Source organism: Halichoerus grypus, chromosome 7 (assembly GCF_964656455.1).
Source record: "Halichoerus grypus chromosome 7, mHalGry1.hap1.1, whole genome shotgun sequence".
In the NCBI taxonomy this organism is placed as follows: domain Eukaryota; kingdom Metazoa; phylum Chordata; class Mammalia; order Carnivora; family Phocidae; genus Halichoerus; species Halichoerus grypus.
In genome coordinates, this window is record NC_135718.1 from 106,941,468 (window position 1) to 106,967,848 (window position 26,381).

At 37.7% G+C, this 26,381-nt stretch overlaps 1 long non-coding RNA gene across 2 annotated transcripts in view; it reads right to left on the bottom strand.

The window, feature by feature from the left end:
• LOC118519476 (uncharacterized) overlaps positions 1-26,381 on the bottom strand; it is a 517,670-nt gene that overhangs the window by 211,353 nt on the left and 279,936 nt on the right. For both annotated transcript variants that reach the window (XR_013449842.1, XR_013449843.1), the window contains one exon: positions 24,671-24,816. This is a non-coding gene — a long non-coding RNA (uncharacterized LOC118519476). The remainder of the gene's footprint in view (positions 1-24,670; positions 24,817-26,381) is intronic.

Below are 26,381 nucleotides of genomic sequence, written 5' to 3' on the forward strand. Positions count from 1 at the left end.
AAAAACCCACAGCAAATATCATACTCAAAGGGGAAAAACTGAGAGCTTTTCCCCTAAGGTCAGGAACACGGCAGGGATGTCCACTATCACCACTGCTGTTCAAGATAGTACTAGAAGTCCTAGCCACAGCAATCAGACGACAAAAAGAAATCAAAGGCATCCAAATCGACAAAGAAGAAGTCAAACTCTCACTTTTTGCAGATGATATAATACTTTATGTGGAAAACCCAGAAGACTCCACCCCAAAACTGCTAGAACTCATACAGGAATTCAGTAAAGTGGCAGGATATAAAAGCAATGCACAGAAATCAGTGGCATTCCTATACACCAACAAGACAGAAGAAAGAGAAATTAAGGAGTCGATCCCATTTACAACTGCACCCAAAACCATAAGATACCTAGAAATAAATCTAACCAAAGAGGCAAAGGATCTGTACTCAGAAAACTATAGAATACTCATGAAAGAAATTGAGGAAGACATAAAGAAATGGAAAAACGTTCCATGCTCATGGATTGGAAGAACAAATATTGTGAAGATGTCTATGCTACCTAGAGCAATCTATACATTTAATGCAATCCCTATCAAAATACCATCAACTTTTTTCAAAGAAATGGAACAAATAACTCTAAAAATTGTATGGAACCAGAAAGGACCCCGAATAGCCAGAAGAATGTTGAAAAAGCAAAACAAAGCTGGTGGCATCACAATTTCAGACTTCAAGCCCTATTACAAAGCTGTCATCATCAAGACAGTATGGTACTGGCACAAAAACAGACACATAGATCAATGGAACAGAATAGAGAGCCCAGAAATGGACCCTCAACTCTATGGTCAACTCATCTTTGACAAAGCAGGAAAGAATTCCAATGGAAAAAAGACAGTCTGCAACAAATGGTACTGGAAAAATTGGACAGCCACATGAAGAATGAAACTGGACCATTTCCTTACACCACACACAAAAACAGACTCAAAATGGATGAAAGACTTAAATGTGAGAAAGGAATCCATCAAAATCCTTGAGAAGAACAAAGGCAGCAACCTCTTCGACCTCAGGCACAGCAACTTCTTCCCAGAAACATCGCCAAAGGCAAGGGAAGCAAGGGCAAAAATGAACTATTGGGTCTTCATCAAGATAAAAAGCTTTTGCACAGCAAAAGAAACAGTCCACAAAACCAAAAGACAACCGACAGAATGGGAGAAGATATTTGCAAATGACAAAGCAGATAAAGGACTAGTATCCAAAATCTATAAAGAACTTCTTAAACTCAACACCCAAAGAACAAATGATCCAATCAAGAAATGGGCATTAGACATGAACAGACATTTCTGCAAAGACGACATCCAAATGGCCAACAGACAGATGAAAAAGTGCTCAACGTCACTCGGCATCAGGGAAATACAAATCAAAACCACAATGAGATACCATCTCACACCAGTCAGAATGGTTAAAATTAACAAGTCAGGAAACGACAGATGTTGGCAAGGATGCAGAGAAAGGGGAACCCTCCTACACTGTTGGTGGGAATGCAAGGAGGTGTAGCCATTCTGGAAAACATTATGGAGGCTCCTCAAAAAAGTTGAAAATAGAGCTCCCATATGACCCAGCAATTGCACTACTGGGTATTTACCTTAAAGATACAAATGTAGTGATCCGAATGTGCACGTGCACCCCAATGTTTATAGCAGCAATATCCACAATACCCAAACCATGGAAAGAGCCTAGATGCCCATCAACAGTGAATGGGTAAATAAGATGTGGTATATATACAATGGAATATTATCCAGCCACCAAAAAAATGAAATCTTGCCATATGCAACAATGTGGTTGGAACTAGAGGGTATTATGCTAAGCAAAATAAGTCAATCAGGGAAAGACAAGTATCATATGATCGCACTGATATGAAGAATTTGAGAAACAAGACAGGATCATAGGGGAAGGGAGGGAAAAATGAAACAAGACAAAACCAGAGAGGGAGACAAACCATAAGAGACTCTTAATTTCAGGAAACAAACTGAGGGTTGCTGGAGTGGAAGGGGGGTGGGAGGGATGAGGTGGCTGGGTGATGGACATTGGGGAGGGTATGTACTATGGTGAGCGCTGTGAATTGTGTAAGACTGATGAATCACAGTCCTGTACCCCTGAAACAAATACGACATTATATGTTAACAAACAAAATTTTTTTAATTATCTCAACCTTAAAATAATGTGACCCTGCGTTTTATAAAAATGAGTAATTGGGCTCATGCTTATTGCATTATGCTTGAGTTTTACTGTGTCATCCTAAAATTGTACACTAATATGAGCTATGTCTTAGGAACAGAGATGAAATAAAGATATTTTTAGGTATAAAAATCTGACTTTACCACTATTAAACCTTTGCTAAAGAAAATTTTAAAGTACGTGTCTCAAGAAGAAAGAAAATAGTAAAAGAAGTTCTAACATACAGGAAGGAATATGACTGAAATAAAAGTAACTATATTGTGCTCACTTCAGCAGCACATAAACTGAAATAAAAAGTAAATATATAAATTTATATAAAAGCTCACTCTATAAAACATTAATAAAAAGTCTGATTTATGATCTAATAAAAAAGAGAGAGCTAAAAGGGTGCACATCTAGACACTGGTTGCAGGTGACTAGAATTAAACCATTCCAAGGTCTTATATTTTGGGGGAGGAAGGTAAAAATATTAATTAACTTTATATTGTGTTATGCATATTTTTTAAAAATTTCAAAGGTAACTACTTCAAGAATAGAAATAAAAGTGTCGATGCAAGTCATCAAGATGGCGGAGGAGTAGGAGAGCTGGATTTCGTCTGGTCTCAGGAATTCAGCTGGATAGGGATCAAACCATTATGAACACCTACAAATTCAACAGGAGATCAAAGAAAGGAATAGCAACAACTCTCTGAACAGAAAAGCGACCACTTTCTGGAAGGTAGCACGTGCAGAGAAGTGAATCCGAGGCGATATTTGGGAGGATAGATGGCGGGGGAGGGGGCCTCCGTCAGCCGCTTCTGGCAAGTGATAGAGCCGCGGAGCACAAAATCGGAACTTTTAGAAGTTGGCTCCGCTGAGGGATGTCGGTCCAGTGGCTAAGCTGGGGGTAGAACCCTCGTGGGACAGTGTGGTCTCAGGACCCTCGGGGTCACAGAAAGACCGGGGGTGCCTGAGTGTGGCAGAGCCCCCGGGTATCGGAGCGGGGAAGCCGGCTGCAGAGACAGAACCGAGGCGCGGGCTCTCAGCTCGGGGTTGCCATAAACTGATTCGTGGCACAGTCGGGCCACTGCTCCTCCAGGAGGGACCCAACAAGCGGCAGATCCGGGGAGACTCCCCTTACTCCCCCGGGAGGAGTGGCGTGAGAGCGCACCGCAGGGGTTTGCTGGGTTTGGAGACTCTGCACGGGGTCAGGTGCCAGAGAGATAGAAATGGTCGGTCACAGACCAGGTGAGCATGGAGTGTGGCCGGAGACCGGGGAGACGGGAGTGACTGACTGCTTTTCTCTGGGGGCGCAATGAGGAGTGTGGCCCCGAGTTCTCGGCTCCTCTGGGGCGGAGATTGGGAGGCCACCACTTTCACTCTCAGCCTCCAAAGCTGTAGGGAAAGCTTGCAGGGAACAAAAGCTCCTGAGAGCAAACCCAAGCAGATTACTTAGCCCGGACCGGCAAAGGCAGGGCAATTCCGCCTCCGGCAAAGACATTTGGGAACCATGGCAACAACCCCTCCCCCAGAAGATCAGCAAGAACAGCCAGCCAAGAGCAAGTTTACCGATCAATGAGAACGGCAGAACTCCAGCGCTAGGGGAATACTGCACATAGAATCCATGGCTTCTTTACTATGATTCTTTAGTCTTTCAAAGTTAATTTTTTTTAACAGTCTTTTTTTAATTTTTCTTTTTCCCTTTTTCAACCAACATCTTATCAATCCCTTTTTAAAAAACATTTTTATTTTTCATTTTTAGACTCATATTCTATCCCTTCATACTAGTTACTCTTATTTTTGGCATATATATATATATATATATATATATATATATATATAAGTAGTTCTCTCTTTAAAATTTTGAGAGAGTTTCTTCTAACAGATCAAAATATACCCTAAATCTCTAGTGTATGGTTTTGTTCTACTCTCCTGCCTGATCACATTCTCTCCCTTTTTTTTCTTTTTTTTTTTAATGCTCTTCTTTCTTTTTTCAAACAACTTATCAATTCCTTTTATAAAATTTTTTTTACAATTTTCATCTTTACAGTCATATTCCATCCCTTCATCATATCAACCCTTATTTTTATACATATATAAGTTTTTCTTTCTTTAATATTTTGGGAGGCGCTTTCTTCTAACAGACCAAAAGACACCCAAAATCTAGTGTGTGGCACTGATCTATGCACCAGCCTGATCATATTTGATCGTATTCTGTTTTTTTTTTGTTTTGTTCTGTTTTTGTTTGTTTTTATCTTTTTCTTTTTCTTTTTTTTTTTTTCTTTCCCTTTCTTTTCCCCCGGCTTCAGGTCTTTTCTGATTTGTTTAGAGTATATTTTCTGGGGATGCTGTTACCCTGTTAGCATTTTGTTCTCTCATTTATCTATTCTCCTCTGGACAAAATGACAAGACGGAAAAAATCACCTCAACAAAAAGAACAAGAGGTAGTACCGACTGCCAGGGACCTACTCAATATGGACATTAGTACAATGTCGGATCTAGAGTCCAGAATGATGATTTTAAAGATACTAGCTGTGCTTGAAAAAAACATGGAAGTTATTAGAGAAACCCTTTCTGGAGAAATAAAAGAACTAAAATCTAACCAAGTCGAAATCAAAAAGGCTATTAATGAGGTGCAATCAAAAATGGGGCGCTGACTGCTAGGATAAATGAGGCAGAAGAGAGAATCAGTGAGATAGAAGACCAAATGATGGAAAATAAAGAAGCTGAGAAAAAGACACATAAACAAATACTGGATCACGAGGGCAGAATTCGAGAGATAAGCGATACCATAAGACAAAACAACATTAGAATAATTGGGATACCAGAAGAAGAAGAAAGAGAGAGAGGGGCAGAAGGTATATTGGAGCAAATTATAGCAGAGAACTTCCCTAATTTGGGGAAGGAAACAGGCATCAAAATCCAGGAAGCACAGAGAACCCCTCTCAAAATCAATAAAAATAGGTCAACACCTCGACATCTAATAGTAAAACTTACGAGTCCCAGAGACAAAGAGAAAATCCTGAAAGCAGCTCAGGAGAAGAGATATGTAAGCTACAATGGTAGAAACATTAGATTGACAACAGACCTATCCACAGAGACCTGGCAGGCCAGAAAGGACTGGCATGATATAATCAGAGCACTAAATGAGAAAAATATGCAGCCAAGAATACTATATCCAGCTAGGCTGTCATTGAAAATAGAAGGAGAGATCAAAAGCTTCCAGGACAAACAAAAACTAAAGGAATTTGCAAACACAAAACCAGCCCTACAAGAAATATTGAAAGGGGTCCTCTAAGCAAAGAGAGAGCCTTATAGCAACATACACCAGAAAGGAACACAGACAGTACACAGTAACAGTCACCTTACAGGCAATACAATGGCACTAAATTCATATCTTTCAATAGTTACCCTGAATGTAAATGGGCTAAATGCCCCAATCAAAAGACACAGGCTATCAGATTGGATTAAAAAAACAAGACCCATCGATATGCTGCCTGCAAGAGACTCATTTTAGATGCAAAGACACCCCAGATTGAAAGTGAGGGGGTGGAAAACGATTTACCATGCTAATGGACAACAAAAGAAAGCTGGGGTGGCAATCCTTATATCTGATAAATTAGATTTTAAACCAAAGACTGTAATAAGAGATGAGGAAGGACACTATATCCTACTTAAAGGATCTATCCAACAAGAAGATCTAACAATTGTAAATATCTATGCCCCTAACATGGGAGCAGCCAATTATATAAGCCAATTAATAACAAAAGCAAAGAAACACATTGACAACAATACAGTAATAGTGGGGGACTTTAACACCCCCTCTCACTGAAATAGACAGATCATCTGAGCAAAAGATCAACAAGGAAATAAAGACTTTAAATGACACACTGGACCAAATGGACTTCACAAACATATTCAGAACATTCCATCCCAAAGCAACAGAATACACACTCTTCTCTAGTGCCCATGGAACATTCTCCAGAATCGATCACATCCTAGGTCACAATTCAGGTCTCAACCGGTACCAAAAGACTGGGATCATTCCCTGCCTATTTTCAGACCACAATGCTTTGAAACTAGAACTCAATCACAAGAGGAAAGTCAGAAAGAACTCAAACACATGGAGGCTAAAGAGCATCCTACTAAAGAACGAATGGGTCAACCAGGAAATTAAAGAAGAATTAAAAAAATTCATGGAAACCAATGAAAATGAAAACACAACTGTTCAAAATCCTTGTGATGTGGCAAAGGCAGTCCTAAGAGGAAAGTATATAGCAATACAAGCCTTTCTCAAGAAACAAGAAAGGTCTCAAGTACACAACCTAACCCTACACCTAAAGGAGTTGGAGAAAGAACAGCAAATAAAGCCTAAACCCAGCAGGAGAAGAGAAATAATAAAGATCAGAGCAGAAATCAATGAAATAGAAACCAAAAGAACAGTAGAACAGATCAACAGAAGTAGGAGCTGGTTCTTTGAAAGAATTAACAAGATTGATAAACCCCTGGCCAGACTTATCAAAAAGAAAAGAGAAATGACCCAAATCAACAAAATCATGAATGAAAGAGGAGAGATCACAACCAACACCAAAGAAATGCAAACAATTATAAGAACATATTATGAGCAACTCTATGCCAGCAAATTAGATAACCTGGAAGAAATGGATGCGTTCCTAGTGATGTATCAACTACCAAAACTGAACCAGGAAGAAATAGAAAACCTGGACAGAGAAATAACCACTAAGGAAATTGAAGCAGTCATCAAAAATCTCCCAACAAACAAAAGCCCAGGGCCAGATGGCTTCCCAGGGGAATTCTACCAAACATCTAAAGAAGAATTAATACCTATTCTTCTGAAACTATTCCAAAAAATAGAAATGGAAGGAAAACTTCCAAACTCGTTTTATGAGGCCAACATTACCTTAATCCCAAAACCAGACAAAGTCCCCATCAAAAAGAATTACAGACCAATATCGCTGATGAACATGGATGCAAAAATTCTCACCAAAATACTAGCCAATAGGATCCAACAGTACATTAAAAGGATTCTTCACCACGACCAAGTGGGATTTATCACTGGGCTGCAAGGTTGGTTCAACATCCACAAATCAATCAATATGATACAATACATTAACAAAAGAAAGAACAAGAACCATATGATCCTCTCAATAGATGCAGAAAAAGCATTTGAGAAAGTACAGCATCCTTTCTTGATCAAAACTCTTCACAGTGTAGGGATAAAGAGTACACATCTCAATACCATAAAAGCCATCTATGAAAAACCTACAGCGAATATCATACTCAATGGGGAAAAACTGAGAGCTTTCCCCCTAAGGTCAGGAACACGGCAGGGACGTCCACTATCACCACTGCTATTCAACATAGTATTAGAAGTCCTAGCCACAGCAATCAGACAACAAAAAGTAATCAAAGGCATCCAAATCGGCAAAGAAGAAGTCAAACTCTCACTCTTTGCAGATGATATGATACTTTATGTGGAAAACCCAAAACACTCCACCCCAAAACTGCTAGAACTCATACAGGAATTCAATAAAGTGGCAGGATATAAAATCAATGCACAGAAGTCAGTGGCATTCCTATACACCAACAACAAGACAGAAGAAAGAGAAATTAAGGAGTCAATCCCATGTACAACTGCACCCAAAACCATAAGATACCTAGGAATAAATCTAACCAAAGAGGCAAAGGATCTGTACTCAGAAAACTATAGAATACTCATGAAAGAAATTGAGGAGGACATAAAGAAATGGAAAAACGTTCCATGGTCATGGATTGGAAGAACAAATATTGTGAAGATGTCAATGCTACCTAGAGCAATCTACACATTCAATGCAATCCCCATCAAAATACCATCCACTTTTTTCAAAGAAATGGAACAAACAATCCTAAAATTTGTATGGAACCAAAAAAGATCCTGAATAGCCAGAGGAATGCTTAAGAAGAAAAGCAAAGCTGGCGGCATCACAATTCCAGGCTTCAAGCTCTATTACAAAGCTGTCATCATCAAGACAGTATGGTACTGGCACAAAAACACATAGATCAATGGAACAGAATAGAGAGCCCAGAAATGGACCCTCAACTCTATGGTCAACTCATCTTTGACAAAGCAGGAAAGAATGTCCAATGGGAAAAAGACAGTCTCTTCAACAAATGGTGTTGGGAAAATTGGACAGCCACACGCAGAAGAATGAAACTGGACCATTTCCTTACACCACACACAAAAATAGACTCCAAATAGTTGAAAGACCTCAATGTGAGACAGGAGTCCATCAAAATCCTAAAGGAGAACACAGGCAGCAACCTCTTTGACCTCAGCCGCAGCAACTTCTTCCTAGAAACATCGCCAAAGGCAAGGGAAGCAAGGGCAAAATGAACTATTGGGACTTCATCAAGATAAAAAGCTTTTGCACAGCAAAAGAAACAGTCCACAAAACCAAAAGACAACCAACAGAATGGGAGAAGATATTTGCAAATGTCTTATCAGATAAAGGGCTAGTATCCCCAAATCTATAAAGAACTTATCAAACTCAACACCCAAAGAACAAAGAATCCAATCAAGAAATGGGCAGAAGACATGAACAGACATTTTTCCAAAGAAGACATCCAAATGGCCAACAGACACATGAAAAAGTGCTCAACATCGCTCGGCATCAGGGAAATCCAAATCAAAACCTCAATGAGATACCACCTCACACCAGTCAGAATGGCTAAAATTAACAAGTCAGGAAATGATAGATGTTGGCAGGGATGCAGAGAAAGGGGAACCATCCTACACTGTTGGTGGCAATGCAAGCTGGTGCAACCACTCTGGAAAACAGTATGGAGTTTCTTCAAAAAGTTGAGAATAGAGCTACCGTACGATCCAGCAATTGCACTACTGGGTATTTACCCCAACGATACAAATGTAGGGATCTGAAGGGGTACGTGCACCCCGATGTTTATAGCATCAATGTCCACAATAGCCTAACTGTGGAAATAGCCAAGATGTCCATTGACAGATGAATGGATAAAGAAGATGTGGTATATATATACAATGGAATATTATGCAGCCATCAAAAGGAATGAGATCTTGCCATTTGCAATGACGTGGATGGAACTGGAGGGTGTTATGCTGGGCGAAATAAGTCAATCAGAGAAAGACATGTATCATATGACCTCACTGATATGAAGAATTCTTAATCTCAGGAAACAAACTGAGGGTTGCTGGAGTGGGGGATGGGGTGGGAGGGATGGGATGGATGGGTGATAGACACTGGGGAGGGTATGTGCTATGGTGAGTGCTGTGAATTGTGCAAGACTGTTGAATCACAGATCTGTACCTCTGTAACAAATAATCCAATATATGTTAAGAAAAAAATGAAGAAGAAGATAGCAGGAGGGGAAGAATGAACGGGGGGATATCAGAGGGGGAGAAGAACCATGAGAGACGATGGACTCTGAAAAACAAACTGAGGTTTCTAGAGGGGTGGGGGGTGGGAGGATGGGTTAGCCTGGTGATGGGTATTAAAGAGGGCACGTTCCGCATGGAGCACTGGGTGTTATGCACAAACAATGAATCATGGAACACTACATCAAAAACTAATGATGATATATATGGCGATTAACATAACAATAAAAAAATTTTTTTAAAGTGTCATTAAAAGCACTAGAGAAGAAAAGAATGAAATTTGCATCAATTCAAATAAAGGCAAGAAAGGAGGAAAAAAGAACACAGAAAGAGCAAAACAAAAAGGAATCATAAGATAAAATAGAGTAAATAAAACTATATCAGTAATTATAATAAATAAAAATAAACTTTGATTAAAAGGCATAGATTATCAAAAAGGATTTTTTTAAAAAAGCTATGCGGTGTTTATAAAAGATATACCTAAAACATAAAGACACAAAAGAATTAAAGTAAAAATATGGAAAAATTACATAAGATGCAAACATAAACCAAAGAAAAATCATTTAGCTGTGTTCACATCAGGCAAAAATGGACTTTAAAGCAACGGCATTACTAGAGATAGAATAATTTCATAATTTCATAATTCACTTCTCCGAAAAGATATAATTTTACATTTGAATATACCCAATAAAATAGTTTAAAATGCATAAAGCGAAAAATGAAAGGACTACTGGAAGAAAGAACATCTACAACGGCATTGTGAAATTTTAACTTGGGCTCAGAAATTGACACTTGGGCTGTGTAAGACATATACAGGATTTGCAACCAACAATTTGGTAACTTTTTTTTACAAACATACAGGGGATATTTATGAAAATTGATCACATACTAAGCCATAAAGCAATATCCAACTACTTTCAATAATTACTATCACAAAGACCAGATGTTTCTGACCAAAATGCAATTTAAAAAGTAAACATATGAATAGAAAACAAGGGTGTGCACATGTATGTGTGCACACATACAAGTTTCTAAATTATTCATGGGTAAAGAGGGAAGAACCCCTAATGGAAATTACAGAATATTTTTAAAAGATGTGTTTATGTATTTTGGGGCGGGAGGGCAGAGGGAAAGAGAGAGTCAATCAGACTCCACACTGAGCATGGAGCCCAAATTGGGGCTCAATCTCACAACCCGGAGATCATGACCTGAGCCAAAACCAAAAGTAGGACACTTAACTGTGCCACTCAGGTGCTTCAGAAATTATAGAATATTTAGAACTGAATAGCAATGAAATTATTGTCACTCATCACACTTTGTAGAACATAGGCAAAGTGATGATTAGAAAAAAAATTATATGTTTAAATATTTAGAAAAGAGGAAATGGTGAAACCTAATAAGGTAAGCAAACAATTTAGGAAGTGAGGGGGGAAAAACACAGGAGAATAAATCCGAATAAAGTATAGGAAAGTAGTTTACAAAGGACAGTTAGGAAAATAGAAACAAAGTTATTAACAAGATATTCCCCCAACAGACAGCTCTCACTATTTGGCCCACAGTGATACTCAGAGTTGAAAACCTCACCAAATGCTGAGAGCTTCCAAATAAATTTTTAGGCTCTAGCTCTCTCAATCATTGATATACACCCAAGATTATCACATATATAAGGAAAGCCTATAACATGGAACGCAAATCAAATTGAACGAATGGGAGGTGGACAACTTGGATAAAGCAAAGATTCTTCAGAGAGAAATAAAAATTTAAAAGTTATTAATATCTTCAGAGATATGAGAAAAGTCAAAGCTTTAATGAAGAAATAGCAGAGTGTTAGAATAAAAGGAACATGCAGGAAACAAAATTCAATGTATGATAGCAGAAGTAAAAATCAGGAAGGGAGACTGCTAAATAAATTTAAGAAACTTTACCATAAAGTAAAAGGATAATAAAATAAAATTAGAAAACCGTTTCAATATGTCCAGCATCCAAAAGGAGAACAGATAAAATAAAGTAGAATATCCTCAATGAAATAATTCAAGGAGATTTATCAAGAATGAAAGACATAACTTTCTAGACTGAAAAGGGTATGGCACAATGGATGGAAGTAAGCACACTCTGAGGTATGTTATTGTAAAATTTCAGACCATTGAGTAGAAAAAGTTCCTAAAACTCCCAGAGGGAAAAAACAGGTGACATAGATAGGATTGAGAATCACAATAGCTTCAGATATTTCTATACCAATATGGAAAGCTAACAGACACTTTAGCAATGACTTTCTGAAGGAAAATGTTTTCTACATTAAATTCCCATACCAAACAATTACCAATTTGGGTGGGAAAAGTACAGATATCTTCAGACATGATAATCTAAAATTTTTTCCTTCTACATATCCTTTCTCAGAAAGCTACTAAAGAATGTGTCCCATCAAAGCTAGGAAGTAAAGCAGGAAAGACAAATACATGACATACAAGAAATGAAAGCCCAATGCAAAGAAAAATGAAAGTCATCCCCAAGATGATAATGGATGAAGAGGTATAAGATGGCAAACAATCCAAATTGTATCATGTATGAAATTCTTGGACAAAAAAATTTAGGATCCCATAAAAACAGCCACTCTTTCTTGTAAAACATATGAATGGGCCTAATAAAAGTCCACAGAGAGACATTATTTGCTCTGATGGGTCCAAATGTTGCAGGTGTCAGGCTGAATCTGAAAGACAACAAAGAATAAGTTCCTAAAATAAGTGGATTCACTAAGCCTGATGATTCTTTTTTGGCCAAAAAAATAACCAAAGCCTTTCTGATACCCACAAACTGAAACATAAGAGAATTTACCCTATATATGCATATATACTTGTATATACCTAGAATAACTCTGGAAAGATAAATGTAATTGCCTCTGGGAAGAGGAACTTAGTAAAAGGGATATGAGGAAGATTTATTTTTCACCATTTACTCCTTTGTTTCTTTTGAATCTTATACATATGTACATACAGCCTATCCAAAATGAATAAAATAAAATATATAACTTGTAACCTTTGATCCAATAATTTTGCTCCTAGGAATTTATCCTAAAATACATCTTCACAAGTGCAGAGTGATACATGTTCAAAGTTACTTATTTAAGTGCTATTTTTAACAGCACAAGATTGGATATAATTTATGTCCTTTGACCAAAAAAACTGATAAATTTATATATATATAACCTTTATATATATGTGTGTGTGTGTGTGTGTGTGTGTGTGTATCCATACAGGATTATACTATGCATCCACAAAAGAAAATGAAAAATGATCTTTCCTGATATGAAACAGTATTATTCCATATATCATTGAATATAAAAGTTTAGAAGAACAAAAGTATACTACCTATTAAGAAAATGTAAAAGTGTTTACTTATATATACTTATTTTTACTTATATATTGTGTATCATTACCTAGGAGGATATGCAAGAAATTGATAACAGTGATTAGAGGGTAATTTAATGGCAGAAGAACAAGAATGAGAGAGATTTCCTATTGCATATCCTTCTTTGCCTTCTGAATTTTAACCACGTAAATACATTACCTATGCAAAAAATACACAAAATAAATCAAAATAAAGATATAAAAAGAAAATAAATAATATTTGAAATAAAAGAGCATTGCAATTAGTAATACAGCAAGGAATTAAATAATATCAATTATTATCACTAATTTTACACCAATGTGTGTTAAAATATAGATATAACTCACAAATTCCTGGATAACTTATCAAAACTGGATCAAAAAGAATAGAAAAACAATTATAGTAAAAGTCATTGGGCCGGTAACTCTTAAATGTTCCACCAAGTAAACACTGGTCTCAAACCGTTTGATAGGTAAATTCTATCAAATATTCATGGAACAACAAAATATTTTAAAAAAATAAAGGCAGGGATTTTTATATATTTTGTTCTGTGCTATATCTCAAATCTCTAGAGCAATTTCTGGCATAGAGTAGACTCTTCATTCATTTTAGGAGTCTAGAGTAGATTTAGTTCTTTGGTATGAACTTAATTGTGCAAACAGACATGAACAGTATGTATATACAATATCTTCCTAAACCTAGTAACTGGCATCTTACCATAAACCTAGAAGAAACATCACCTCAGTAGAGAATTGTTAGAATTATTTTCTGTAGAATCAGTAACAGGATAAAGTTTCATAATAAAAGAACTCCTATTTAGCACTGGAGAGCCTAACCCACATAATAGTATTAAAGAAGACATACAGATGGCTAACAGACACATGAAAAAATGTTCAACATCACTAGCCATCAGGGAAATTCAAATCAAAACCACAATGAGATACCACCTTACATCAGTTAGAATGGCAAAAATTAACAAGGCAGGAAACAACAAATGTTGGAGAGGATGTGGAGAAAGGGGAACCCTCTTACACTGTTGGTGGAAATGCAGGTTGGTACAGCCACTCTGGAAAACAGTATGGAGGTTCCTCAAAAAGTTAAAAATAGAGCTACCTTATGACCCAGCAATTGCACTACTGGGTATTTACCCCAAAGATACAGAGGTGAAAAGAAGGGGCATATTCACCCCAACGTTCATGGCAGCAATGTCCACAATAGCCAAACTGTAGAAGGAGCTGAGATGCCCTTCAACCAACGAATGGATAAAGAAGATGTGGTTCATATATACAATGGAATATTATTCATCCATCAGAAAGGATGAATACCCACCATTTGCATCGACATGGATGGAACTGGAGGGGATTATGCTAAGTGAGATGAGTCAAGCAGAGAAAGACAATTATATGGTTTCACTCATATGTGGAACATAAGGAATAGCACGGAGGACATTAGGAGAAGGAAGGGAAAAATGAAGGGGGGGAAATCAGAGGGGGAGATGAACCATGAGAGACTATGGACTCTGGGAAACAAACTGAGGGTTTCAGAGGGGAAGGAGGTGAGGAGATGCGTTAGCCCAGTTATGGGTATTAAGGAGGGCACATATTGAGATGAGCACTGGGTGTTATACACAAATAATGAATAATGGAACATTACATCAAAAACTAATGAAGTACTGTATGGTGACTAACATAATAAAAATAAATAAAATAAATAAATAAAAAGAAAATAAAAGCTGTAAGGATTAGAATGATAGAAACAGATATGATTACCTACCTAGAAAACCCAAATAGTTTTACAGACAAATTACTAGAATTAATAAGAAAATATGGCAGTGGCTAGACTAAAATTCATATACAAATATTGTAATTTTATACAGCAGCAATAAACAAAATGTTTTTAAATATTTGAAGTACCATAAAAATATATAAATTATCTGGACATAAATATATCAAAATATGGGCAATGTTTTTATGGAGAAAGTATAAACCCAAAGTGAAAGACAATAAAGAGAACTACATTAATGGAAATTTATACCATACTCATAGTTAAGGATACTCTCTACAATGAAAATATCAGTTGTCCTATAGATAGATAGATAGATAGATAGATAGATAGATAGACAGACAGACAGACAGATAGATAGATAGATAGATAGATAGATAGATTGATTCATGCAATCTCAGCTAAAACACCAGCAGTCTTACAAGGAATAAGTGACTCCAAAATTTACATGGAAATGCAAAAGAGAATGCGGAAGAGACTCCAGAGAGCATAGAAAAAATAAAAAAGGAAGACAGGAGATATACTAGCAACCAACTTCACCTGATATCTACAGAACATTCCAACTCACAACAAGAAACTGAGGCAAGGGAAACAAAAGCAAAAATAAACTATTGGAACTTCATCAAGATAAAAAGCTTCTGCACAGTGAAGCAAACAATCAACAAAACTAAAAGGCAACACAAGGAATGGGAGAAGGTATTTGCAAAGGACATCTCTGATAAAGGGTTAGTATCCAAAATATATAAGGAATTTATCAAACTCAACACCCCAAACCAAATAATACAATTAAAAATGGGCAGAAGACATGAATAGACATTTTTCCAAAGAAGACATTCAGATGGCCAACAGACATATGTAAAGATGCTCAAAATAACTGATCACCAGGGAAATACAAATCAAAACTACAACTAGGTATCATCTCACACCTGTCAGAATGGATAAAATCAACACCATAAGAAACAACAGGTGTTGGCAAGATTGTGGAGAAAGAAGAACCCTCTTGCAACTGTTGGTCGGAATGCAAACTGGTACAGCCACTCCGGAAAACAGTATGGAGGTTCCTCAAAAACTTAAAAATAGAACTATCCTACAATCCAGCAATTGCACTAGCGGGTATTAATCCAAAGAACATGAAGACACTAATTCAAAGGGAATATATGCACCCTGATGTTTATAGCAACATTATCTACAACAGCCAAATTATGGAAATAGCCCAAGTGTCCATCAACTGATGAACGGATAAGGAAGATGTGGTATGTATATACAATGGAATACTATTCAGTCATAAAGAAGAATGAAATCTTGCCATTTGCAACAATGTGGATGGAGCTAGAGAGCATTATGCTAAGCAAAATAAGTCAGTCAGAGAAAGACAAATACCATATGGTTTCACTCATGTGTGGAATTTAAGAAACAAAACAAATGATCAAAAGGAAAAAAAGGCAAACCAAGAAACAGACTCTTAACTACAGAGAACAAACTGACGGCTACCAGAGGGCAGGTGGGTGGGGGGATGGGTGAAATGGGGGATGGGTGAAATAGGTGATGGGGATTAAGGAATGCACTTGCTGTGCTGAGCAGCAGGGATTGTATGGAAGTGTTAAATCATGCTATTGTCCACCTGAAATTAATATTACACTATATGTTAACTAACTGGAATTTAAATAAAACTTAAAAAAAGAAACAGAAGAAACAAGCAGAAAAATATAATAAGAGAGCAGACTTAGTCTAATATACAAATAACATAAATATAAGTGGTTCAGATACACTAATTACAAGACAGAAATGGACCGAGTAAATTTATTAAAAAATTTCCCAACTATAGTTGTCTATAAGAAACTCACTTTAAACACAACACAGGGGCACCTGGGTGGCTCAGTTGGTTAAGTATCTGCCTTCAGCTCAGGTCATGATCTCAGAGTCCTGGGATCGAGCCCCTGCATCAGGCTCCCTGCTCAATGGGGAGTCTGCTTCTCCCCATCTCGTCCCCCTCCCCCCCAAACTCATGTTCTCTCTCACTCTCTCTTTCTCAAATAAATAAATAAAATCTTTAAAAGAAAAACACAACAACACAGGTAGCTCAAAAGTAAGAGAAGAGAAAAAGAAGGAGCATGCTAATGTTAATCAAAAACTAAACTGGATGAATTGGTTAAAAGTAAAACAATGAAAAAAGATATGCATCAGTCAGAATAAAATATCTAAAGTAGCTATATTAGGTATCAGAAAAGGGGACTTCAGAACAATGACTATTATCATGAATTAGGAGGGACTTTTTTAATGACAAGAACTCAAGAAGAGAGAACAATCCTAATTGTGCATGCACATAATAATGGAGCTTCAAAATTTGTGAAGTAATAACTTACAGAACTGAAAGAAGAAATAGACAAACCCACTATTGGAGTTAAAACTTCAACACTATAGTTGTTTTAAGTAGTTTATAAATATAAATAAACTAAGAAATGAATAGAAATCTTTTATAAAAATGCTTCAAGAGAAGCTGATAGCTATGGAAGACAAAGGAGATCAACCATATACATGATTCATCATTTATAACAAATAGAATACACAGAATGGTCCAGAATACTTTTAAAAAGCTTTCATTAATGAGAAAATGCTTGAATCTGTAGATTGACCTTATACAAGGAGAAAAATATTGAGTTTTCTACAAGGATATTAGAAACCCACATTATCCTGGATGGCTTCACAGCAAGTCAGTGCCAGAGGACAATGGAGCATGACTCATGGCTTTTTTTTACTTTTTTACTTTTTACAGCAAATCTTGAATTAAAAATTACAAAGTTTATATCTTATTTACAGCTTTATGGGGAAACAGAATCAAGGACAGAGGAATGTGCACTGTGCTGGGTAATGGAATTCCAGGACCCATCTCCCAGATCTCTCCTATACTGTCTGTATCCTTGAGTAAGTTACTTCACCTGTCCTAACTCAAGGTGAAAACTATGTAAAAATCACAACCTCAAAGGTAGGGTGATGGCCTGGCTGCCAAGACTGGTCCTGAGGAGCAGGTCCTCAAAAGGAGTGAGATCAGGCATGATCCAGGAGAATGCCTATACTAGGAAGATCCAATCTGGTGGGCAAAGACAGTGCCCTAGGTGAGGTGGGCAGGTATGGGCTATGACTGAATGGCAATGTGAAGTGGTTAAGAGCACAGGCTTTAGGGTTAAACATTTGGGTATTTGAATCTGAAGTTGGCCATCCTACCAGCTGTGTGATCTTGGGTAAAGCATATAGCCTCATTTTCCTCATCTGTAATATAAAAATAATAATCCTGCTCTCATAAAATTAAGTTTCATATTGTTTGCAAAACACCCATAATTGTGTTTGGTGCAGCATTTGCACTTAATAAACTGCAGCTATCATTATTCAACAAATTCTAGGCCTTCCCAAATGTGCACCAAAGACTGTTGCTAAGTGTCCTGCCCTAGTTTGTACTGGCTTAGAAAAGGGCAGGGTTGAGCCTGTTCATCCCTTATGCCCCTGTAAGGAGCTAGGTAAGTCAGGAGCAGACACACTGCCTCTTAACTTCAGTTTTGTCATCCTACAATAAAAGGATTTGATCAGACAATCTCTAAGGACCTCATAGCTCATAGCTCTCAAACTCTTTGATCTGTGAACCAAATCTAATGTGTATTCTATGTTTAGAATTGATATATTGTTAGATCAGCTGGGAATTGCCAAAACCATATCATCTATTGATTTATATAAAGGGTTATGGTAAATGACCTTGGATAAAGAATCTAATCTAAAATGGTATTTGTAACATCAAATGGAGTGTAAAGATTTAACGGCTTACCTTTTGGACTGAGGACCTCTTAGACTCATATATTCTTACAGTTTAAAGTGATCTCAGAAGCTAACTTGTCAAAACTCCCAACCATTGGAGGAACCACTTCTACAGCATCCCTACAGTGCTCACAACCTGGCTTGAATATATCTCATGACAGGCACCTTACTACCTCATGAGATGCCTTTTTCATTTCTGGAATTCTATTATTAAAGCACTCTTATGTTTATTTTGAGACCAAAGGTTTTTAATACCAAAACCTTTCCTTCTTGAACAAAATGGCCTTCTTACTGGAAATAACTGTCAGCCTTCTCCTTAACTTCTCTTCCAGGCTAGACATCCTTAAACACTTCAGTCATTCTATGTATGTTTCCAGACCCCACAGCATCCTGATTGCCTTCCTCAGGACCACTTTGTAGGCCAGTTAAATGTATCCCCTGAATTAAGTACAGTACAGCAAACATGGTGCAAGAAAGAACAGTTATCCCCAGTAGGTGGGACACAATGCCCTTTTTAAGGTCACCAAAGACTTAAATAGACATTTCTCCAAAGAAGACACACAAATGGCTAAGAGGTATAAAAAAATGCTCATTGTCACTAATCATGAAGGAAATGCAAATCAAAACCACAATAAGATAGTACTTCATACCTGTCAGGATGGTTATTATAAAAAAAAAAAGACAACAAGCATTAGCAAGGATGTGGAGAAACTGGAATATTTATGCACTGTTAGTTGGAACACAAATCATGCTGCAGCTTTTTTTTGGTAAACAGTATGGAAGGTCCTCAAAAAATTAAAAATAGAACTACCATATGATCCAGCAGTCCTACTTCTGGGTATTTATCTAAAAGAATTGAAATCAGGATCTCAAAGACGTAATAGCACTCCTATGTTCATCTTAGCATTACCTGTAACCACCAAGACATGGAAAAAATGTAAATGTCCATTGATAAACAAATGGATAAAGAAAATTAGGTACATACATACATACAATGGAATACTATTCCACCTGAAAAAAGGAAATTCTGCCATATGTGACAACACAAATGAAGCCTCAGGACATTATGCTGAATAAAATAAGCCCATCACAGAAAGACAAATAATACATAATTCCACTTACATGAGGTATGTAAAATAGTTAAATTCATAGAATCGAAGAGTGGAATGGTGGTTTCCAGGGGAAAGGGGTAGGTAAACATGGGGAGTATACTAATCAACAGGCATAAAGATTCAGTTAAGCAAGATGAATAAGCTCTGAAGATCTGCTGTATACCACTGTACCTATTGTCAACAATAATGTATTGTACAGTTAAAAATTTAAGAGGTTAGATCTCACATTAAGCGTTCTTACCACAATAGCTTTTTTTTTTTTAATGGAGTCATACTAAAAAGAAGAATGGGTTTTATGTTCAAGAAGCCCCACTTCACTGTTAGCTCATATTATACTCATTACTTTGACCATGGCATCCTCATCAACAGAACAAGTGCTTAGGCTACAAAATCAAAGGCACTTTTTTAAAAAGTTATGTGAACTCTTACTTCAAATGAGACCATATTTGTATCCCTAACGTGGAAACAGAACCAATGGAAGTGTGCTGGTTTTGCCTGCGCCATTGGATCCCTGCTCACTCAGTTACCCACCCACTGCTCGTGGATGGGACCTCTAAGGCATTGCCCAGAAAGCTGGAAAAATCCCTGAACATCCTGATCTCCCAGTTTCCTTCAAACCCTAATATTCTAAAATTTTCACACACACACAAAAAAACCCACAATTTTCACATGAACTGTTGCCATGGATTATAGCATAGTGGTCACCATTGTCAGTTCAAATCCTACTTCTACCATTCTGTGGCTACATGATATTGGGAAAATTTTGGTGCCTGTAGAATGGGAAGAATAATTGCCCTTACCTCATAGGGATGCTGTTAGGATTAAATGATTTAACTCACACAGAACTCTTAGAATAGTACCTGGTACTTAGATTCCTATCAGCTGCCAGCTCAAGCTTCCCCAATCTTGCTCCCATAATTAAATTTCTGAACCTAAACTCAGGACATTAAGCTTTCTGCATTTAAATTTTCTCTACTTGGTATAGACTCAGTCTTCAGGATTCAGGCTCAAGATAAGTTTGAATCTTGATTCCCTCATCTTTTCCCTTGGCTATCTCTCCCAGGACTCTGGCATCTGCATTTTTAATAGGCAAACCTGTGCCTTTATCCAGGTCACCAGTCTCTTCCTAAAGATCAAATTTGAATTTATTGTGTAGCTATGACTATAAAGATAACATGCCAGTATTTTTTAAAGATTTTATTTACTTGGAGAGAAAGAAAGCAGGGGGAAGGGCAGAGGGAAAGCGAGAATCTCAAGCAGACTTCGTGCTGAGTGCAGAGCCTGATGTGGGGCTTGATCTCATTAACCTGAGATCATGACCTTAGCTGAAATCAAGAGTCAGATGCTTAACCAACTGAGCCATCAGAGTGCCCCAACACACCAGTACTCAACCACCATGTATGTGGATATCATAAAGATAATGTTTGGGTAAAACTTAGTAAATTCCTGTTTGGACTTCCAGAGGTCATACTTTCTGAAAACAATGTATAAGTGAACATATTACTTATCACAATGAATTAGAAATACATAAGATTTTATTTTTTTTTTTTTTAAAGATTCTGTTTATTTATTTATTTGACAGAGAGATAGAGAGGGAGCACAAGTAGGCACAGCAGCAGGCAGAGGAAGAGGGAGAAGCAGGCTCCCCACTGAGCAGGGAGCCCCATGTAGGGCTCCATCCCAGGACCCTGGGATCATGACCTGAGCTGAGGGCAGATGCTTAACCGACTGAGCCACCCAGGTGTCCCTAAATACATAAGATTTTAGATACTAGTCATTACCTAAACTTTGAAGTAGCCCAATCAATTATTTTTTTAATTACTTAGAAACCAAAGGAAATTTGAGAACCCAACAACTGATAAGCCACAAAGTGTTAAGACAATTTCTAAGAGAAGCAATGCGCTTTTGCTTCTTTACCAGTCTCCAAAACTCCATTCAATCCAGAAACCTTTCTTAGCGCTGACAGATTACATCTCAGCTCCCTAATATGGCTCATGGCATTTTCCACAACTTTGACCCACCTACCTCTCTCACCAATATTCCAGTCACACAAAATTTGTTCTCCTTTTTATGAATATATCATACACTTCTATACTTGTGACATCTGATATAGTATTCCTTCTGCCTATTAAATTTCCTTCCTTTTCTCTCTGTGGCAACTTTCATTCATTCTTACAGACCCACTTCTTCTGTGAAATTAACTCCAATTCCAAAATCACTCCTCCTTCCTCTGAGCTTCCCATTGGATTCTGTGATTCTTCTTTTATAGTCCTCACAATGCTATATTGTGATCAATTGTTTCCAAGTATGTCTCATTGGCAACAGCTAGTTAGGGGACACTGTATGATTCCTCAACTAATGAACTCAGTTTTAAGCATATTGGAGAACTTAGATTTTAAGCCAATAGTACAGGACTGACTTTCATTATTTCATTTCTGTGGGAATTTCATTATTTATGTAGGAAAATATGAATAATGTTCCCAAGAGAGGAATTTCAAATTACCTTTGAGAACACAACCCTATTACTGATCTGTTCTTTCATTCAACAAATGTTTCTCAAGCAATTACTGTATCTCAGGCATTGTTTGAGCCAGAAGAGGTACAACAGTAAGCAAATCAGTCAAGCTTCATACCCTCATAGAGCTTATACTAAAATGGGGAAGATAAAATTAAAAGATGAAATAAGGGGTCCCTGGGTGGCTCCTTGGTTAGTTAAGCATCTGCCTTCAGCTCAGGTCATGATCCCAGAGTCCTGGGATTGAGCCCCAAGTCGGGCTCCCTGCTCAGCAGGGAGTCTGCTTCTCTCTCTCACTCTTCCTCTGTGTGTTCTCTCTCTTCCTCTCTCTCAAATAAATAAAATCTTTAAAAAAAAATAAAAGATGAAATAATTTTAAAAATATGGTGTGTTTGAAGTGATAATGGTAAGGGGGAAATAAATCATGGTAGAAGGATAGAAAATATCAGGGAATTAGTTGCAGTTTTTCAATAAGTGATCAGGGACGGCCTCACAGAGATGACGCACTAAAATAAAAACATGAGGGAAGTGAGTAAGTGAGCCGTGTGAATAGCTGAGAAAAGAGAATGCCTGGCAGAGGAAACAGCAAGGTCAAGGCCTAGGAGGGGAAGACTGCCTGTTATGTTCAAGGACAGCAGTGATGCAAACTGGCTGAAGTGGGAAGAGCCAGGTCACACAGAGCTCCATAGGTGAGCATGAGGACTTTGGGTTTCAGTCTGATGACATGGGAATCCAATGACAGTAATAAGCAGAAGAGTGATATGACCTGATTTGTATTTTCACAGGGTTACTTTGGATGCTTTGATAAGAATAGTTTTAGGGGAGGCATGGAGAACAAACACAGAAGCAAGACATCAGGTAGGAAGTTATGTGATAACACAGGTGAGATGTGATGGGAGTTGTGAAAAGTGGTAAAATTTTAGAAGAATTTGTCAAGATTCTCTGACAGATCAATGAAGGCTGTGATAAAATAGGAAGAGTTAAGGCTGAGTATTATGACTTTTTATCCTAGCAATTTAAAGGATGAAGTTCCATTAACTGAAATGGAGAAAAGAGTAAGAAAACCTGGTTTGGAGAAAGATCCAGGGCTTAGCTTTGGAGATGTTAAATTTGCAATCCCTATTAGACATCCAAGTGTAGATGTCAAATAAGCAGTAGGATACATGGGTCTTATCAGAGAAGACAACTGGGTTGAAGAATTTGGATGATATCAACACTGAGATGCTATTTAAAGGCATAAATCTAGACTAGATCACCTATAGAGTGACTATGGATAGGAAAAATGAAGAGATCCAGGGGCTGAGCACTGTGGTACTCCAATATTTAGGTGAGGAAATTAGGGGAGAAAAACAGGGTGAAAAGGGAAACAAAAAGACTGAGAAAGAGCATTTATAAAGGTGGGAGGAAAACAAGGCAAGTGTAATTATCTTAGAAGCCAAGAAGAGAAAGAGTTTCACAGAGGAGAGAGTGAACAGCTGTGTGTCAAGTGCTGTTGAGATTTTAAGTAAGATGAAGACTGAAAATAACCATTGGATTCAGCAACATGGAAATCAAGGGTGACCTTGACAAGTACAGTTTCAGGAGAACAGCGGTAGTGAAGGCCTGATTGGGGTAGTTTCAGGTGAGAATGGAAGGAGAGAAATTAACTTTTAAAAATTTAAGATGCTCTAAAGTAATGAGAAGGAGTTAGTACTGTTACTAGAATGGGAACAGAGGTTGAGAGGGGTCTCCCTTCTTTTAGGACATGAGAAACACTGGACTGTTAATATGCAGTAGACAAGGATATTCAGTAAAGAGGAGAAATTTGGTGATGGAGGAGAAAGGGAGAATCGCCAGAGTGATGTCCTTGAGCAGGCTTTAGGGAATATAGCAGCAAATGCTACATGGGAGCAGTGATATGGGCAGAATATGGACAATGGTCAGATATTGGGAAGGCCACATAAGCAAGTTACAAACCAAGGATGTAGAGTGAAGGTAAGGATCAGGCCTGTAGGTTGAGGTTGGAGACTAAGTCAGGATCATGCAGGGAAAGCACAAGTAAACAGGAGGACCAGAGTCAGAAGAGCAATCTGAGACTAGTCCAGGAGGTTACTATGAAGTCAAGGCAAATGAAACTAGAAAGCATGCACTGTATGACTAATATGCTACACAGATAGCATTTTGTGCCAACACTCCTTTTGAGAGCCTGTACTCCTTTCCCATGGATTTTCTTCCTCTGGTTCCTGAATCTGATGGCCAATATATTCTTTCTAAGAGATTGCCTTTATCGTTATATTAATGAAGAGTTATATTTGTATACAAAAAGTATTATTGAATGTGTAATGTACCAAGAGCTCTGAAAATCAATTGGCTATTCCAGAAAGTCCCATCAATGCTTCCAAAACCCACAGAAACAATCACAGTGATAAATACCAGGGTGGCAGACCGTGGTCACCAAACCATTTTCAATTTCCTGAGCACTCACCTTACTATCTTTTTGCCTCTGTGCATCTATCTGCGGTCAAATGAAACTGAAATGTCAGAGTTGCAAGAATGAAACAGTCTGAGTTCCTGAGTCGCTGGGTCCTTGGAAGACAACAGCATGGGGGGCCATCCAACCTGCATCAGATTCTGATAAAAACAAGAAATAACTCTTTGTTGTGTTAAGTCAATGACACTTATTTTTTTCCCACAGCATAGCCTAACATGACCCTGCCTACACCACAAGCACACCACCTTAGAACAGAGGCAACCATTTGGTCTATAAATGCCAACGCTTTAAGTCATAGCAAGCATCACAGATGCTTAAATAACAAGTTCCCTTAGGATATAAAACATAATTTGATCCACAACAATTTGGCTTTCACACAGCACATCTGGTTTTCAGGAATACATCTATGTAAATTGAGTTACCTCCATAATGATACTGTATTTGCATCTGAGGAACTGAAAAGACAAGACTGGCTGCAGGTTAAGTAAAAACCACCTAGGTCTATCTTGATTTGCTCTCCAAGCTCCTGTGATAACATATGTAAACACCCTGTAGGTAATTAGATTCTAAATTCTTCTTCGCTGTAATGATCCAGGTGTCATTGGAATGATGGTTTTTAAAAAAGTCATTTTTCCTACATAAGGTTACAGCGTATGATTTTTTTTCTTTTTTAATTAAACCTCTGTACAGTGAATAATGCACCTGATTTAGACATTCAAATCTTCCCCCCTCCGCGCCCCCCCCCCACTACCACCACCACTACCACCACCTCAGCTAAGAGAGTCAGTCTAGCTGATTCAGGCAATTGTGTTGCCTTATAAAACACTGTCCCCAAAGAATCCTTTTAGCCACTCAGAGCTGACATAGAGTCAATTATTAAGGTTTCTACCTGTATTGCTCAGTCTGCACTTTACACCTTAGTACTGTCCCTATTAATCTGCTCAGGAACCACTTTGTTATTTCTGATGCTGGGGTAGGGATTGTTCAGGTATCCCCTTGGGTTTTCTTTGGTTGTTTAACCTTGGAGGAGAACAGAAATGGTAGCAGCAGGCTGATATTTGGGTTTAGACCATGCCACCTAGTCCAGGTGTTGAAGAGAGGGTTGCTGGAATGTGTCCTGCATCATGAACCTCTTATTGAAAGTACTTTCTACTCCATTGACAAAATGACAGGATTTATTAACCAGAATTTATCTCTACTGGTTCTTTTATCACCGACAGTATGTTTCCATAACAGCTTCACTGTCCCAAATATTTGTTAAAGGCTTAAACAGTTTCAAATGTGTGCTCCTTTATTTAATTTACAGCTGCTTCTGAAAATGCACCATTCAGTATTAGATGAAATAGCTTATATCTCCTGTCATATTTCACATTTTGTCTTATGCTTTGGTAGATTTCATGGTGATCTCTTTTTAACCAGTAAAATTTGTTTTAGGGAAGATGATATATTTTCTTTAAATAGTCAAGCTGCAGAAAAAGTCCTATATCATGAAGCCTTTTCACTGGCTTACATATCAACAGTAGGTCTTGCAGACCTTTAAAAAATATCTGGGCCTCTTCGTTCTCAGGGAGGCTGGTTGCATTCTTGCACAGCCTCATTTCACAAAAACAACTATGGTACAGTCCAATGCATGCTCAACCTAACGCATCGGGCTCTAAATCCTGACCCTGCCACATTCAAACTCTAATTTTAGACAATTTACTGA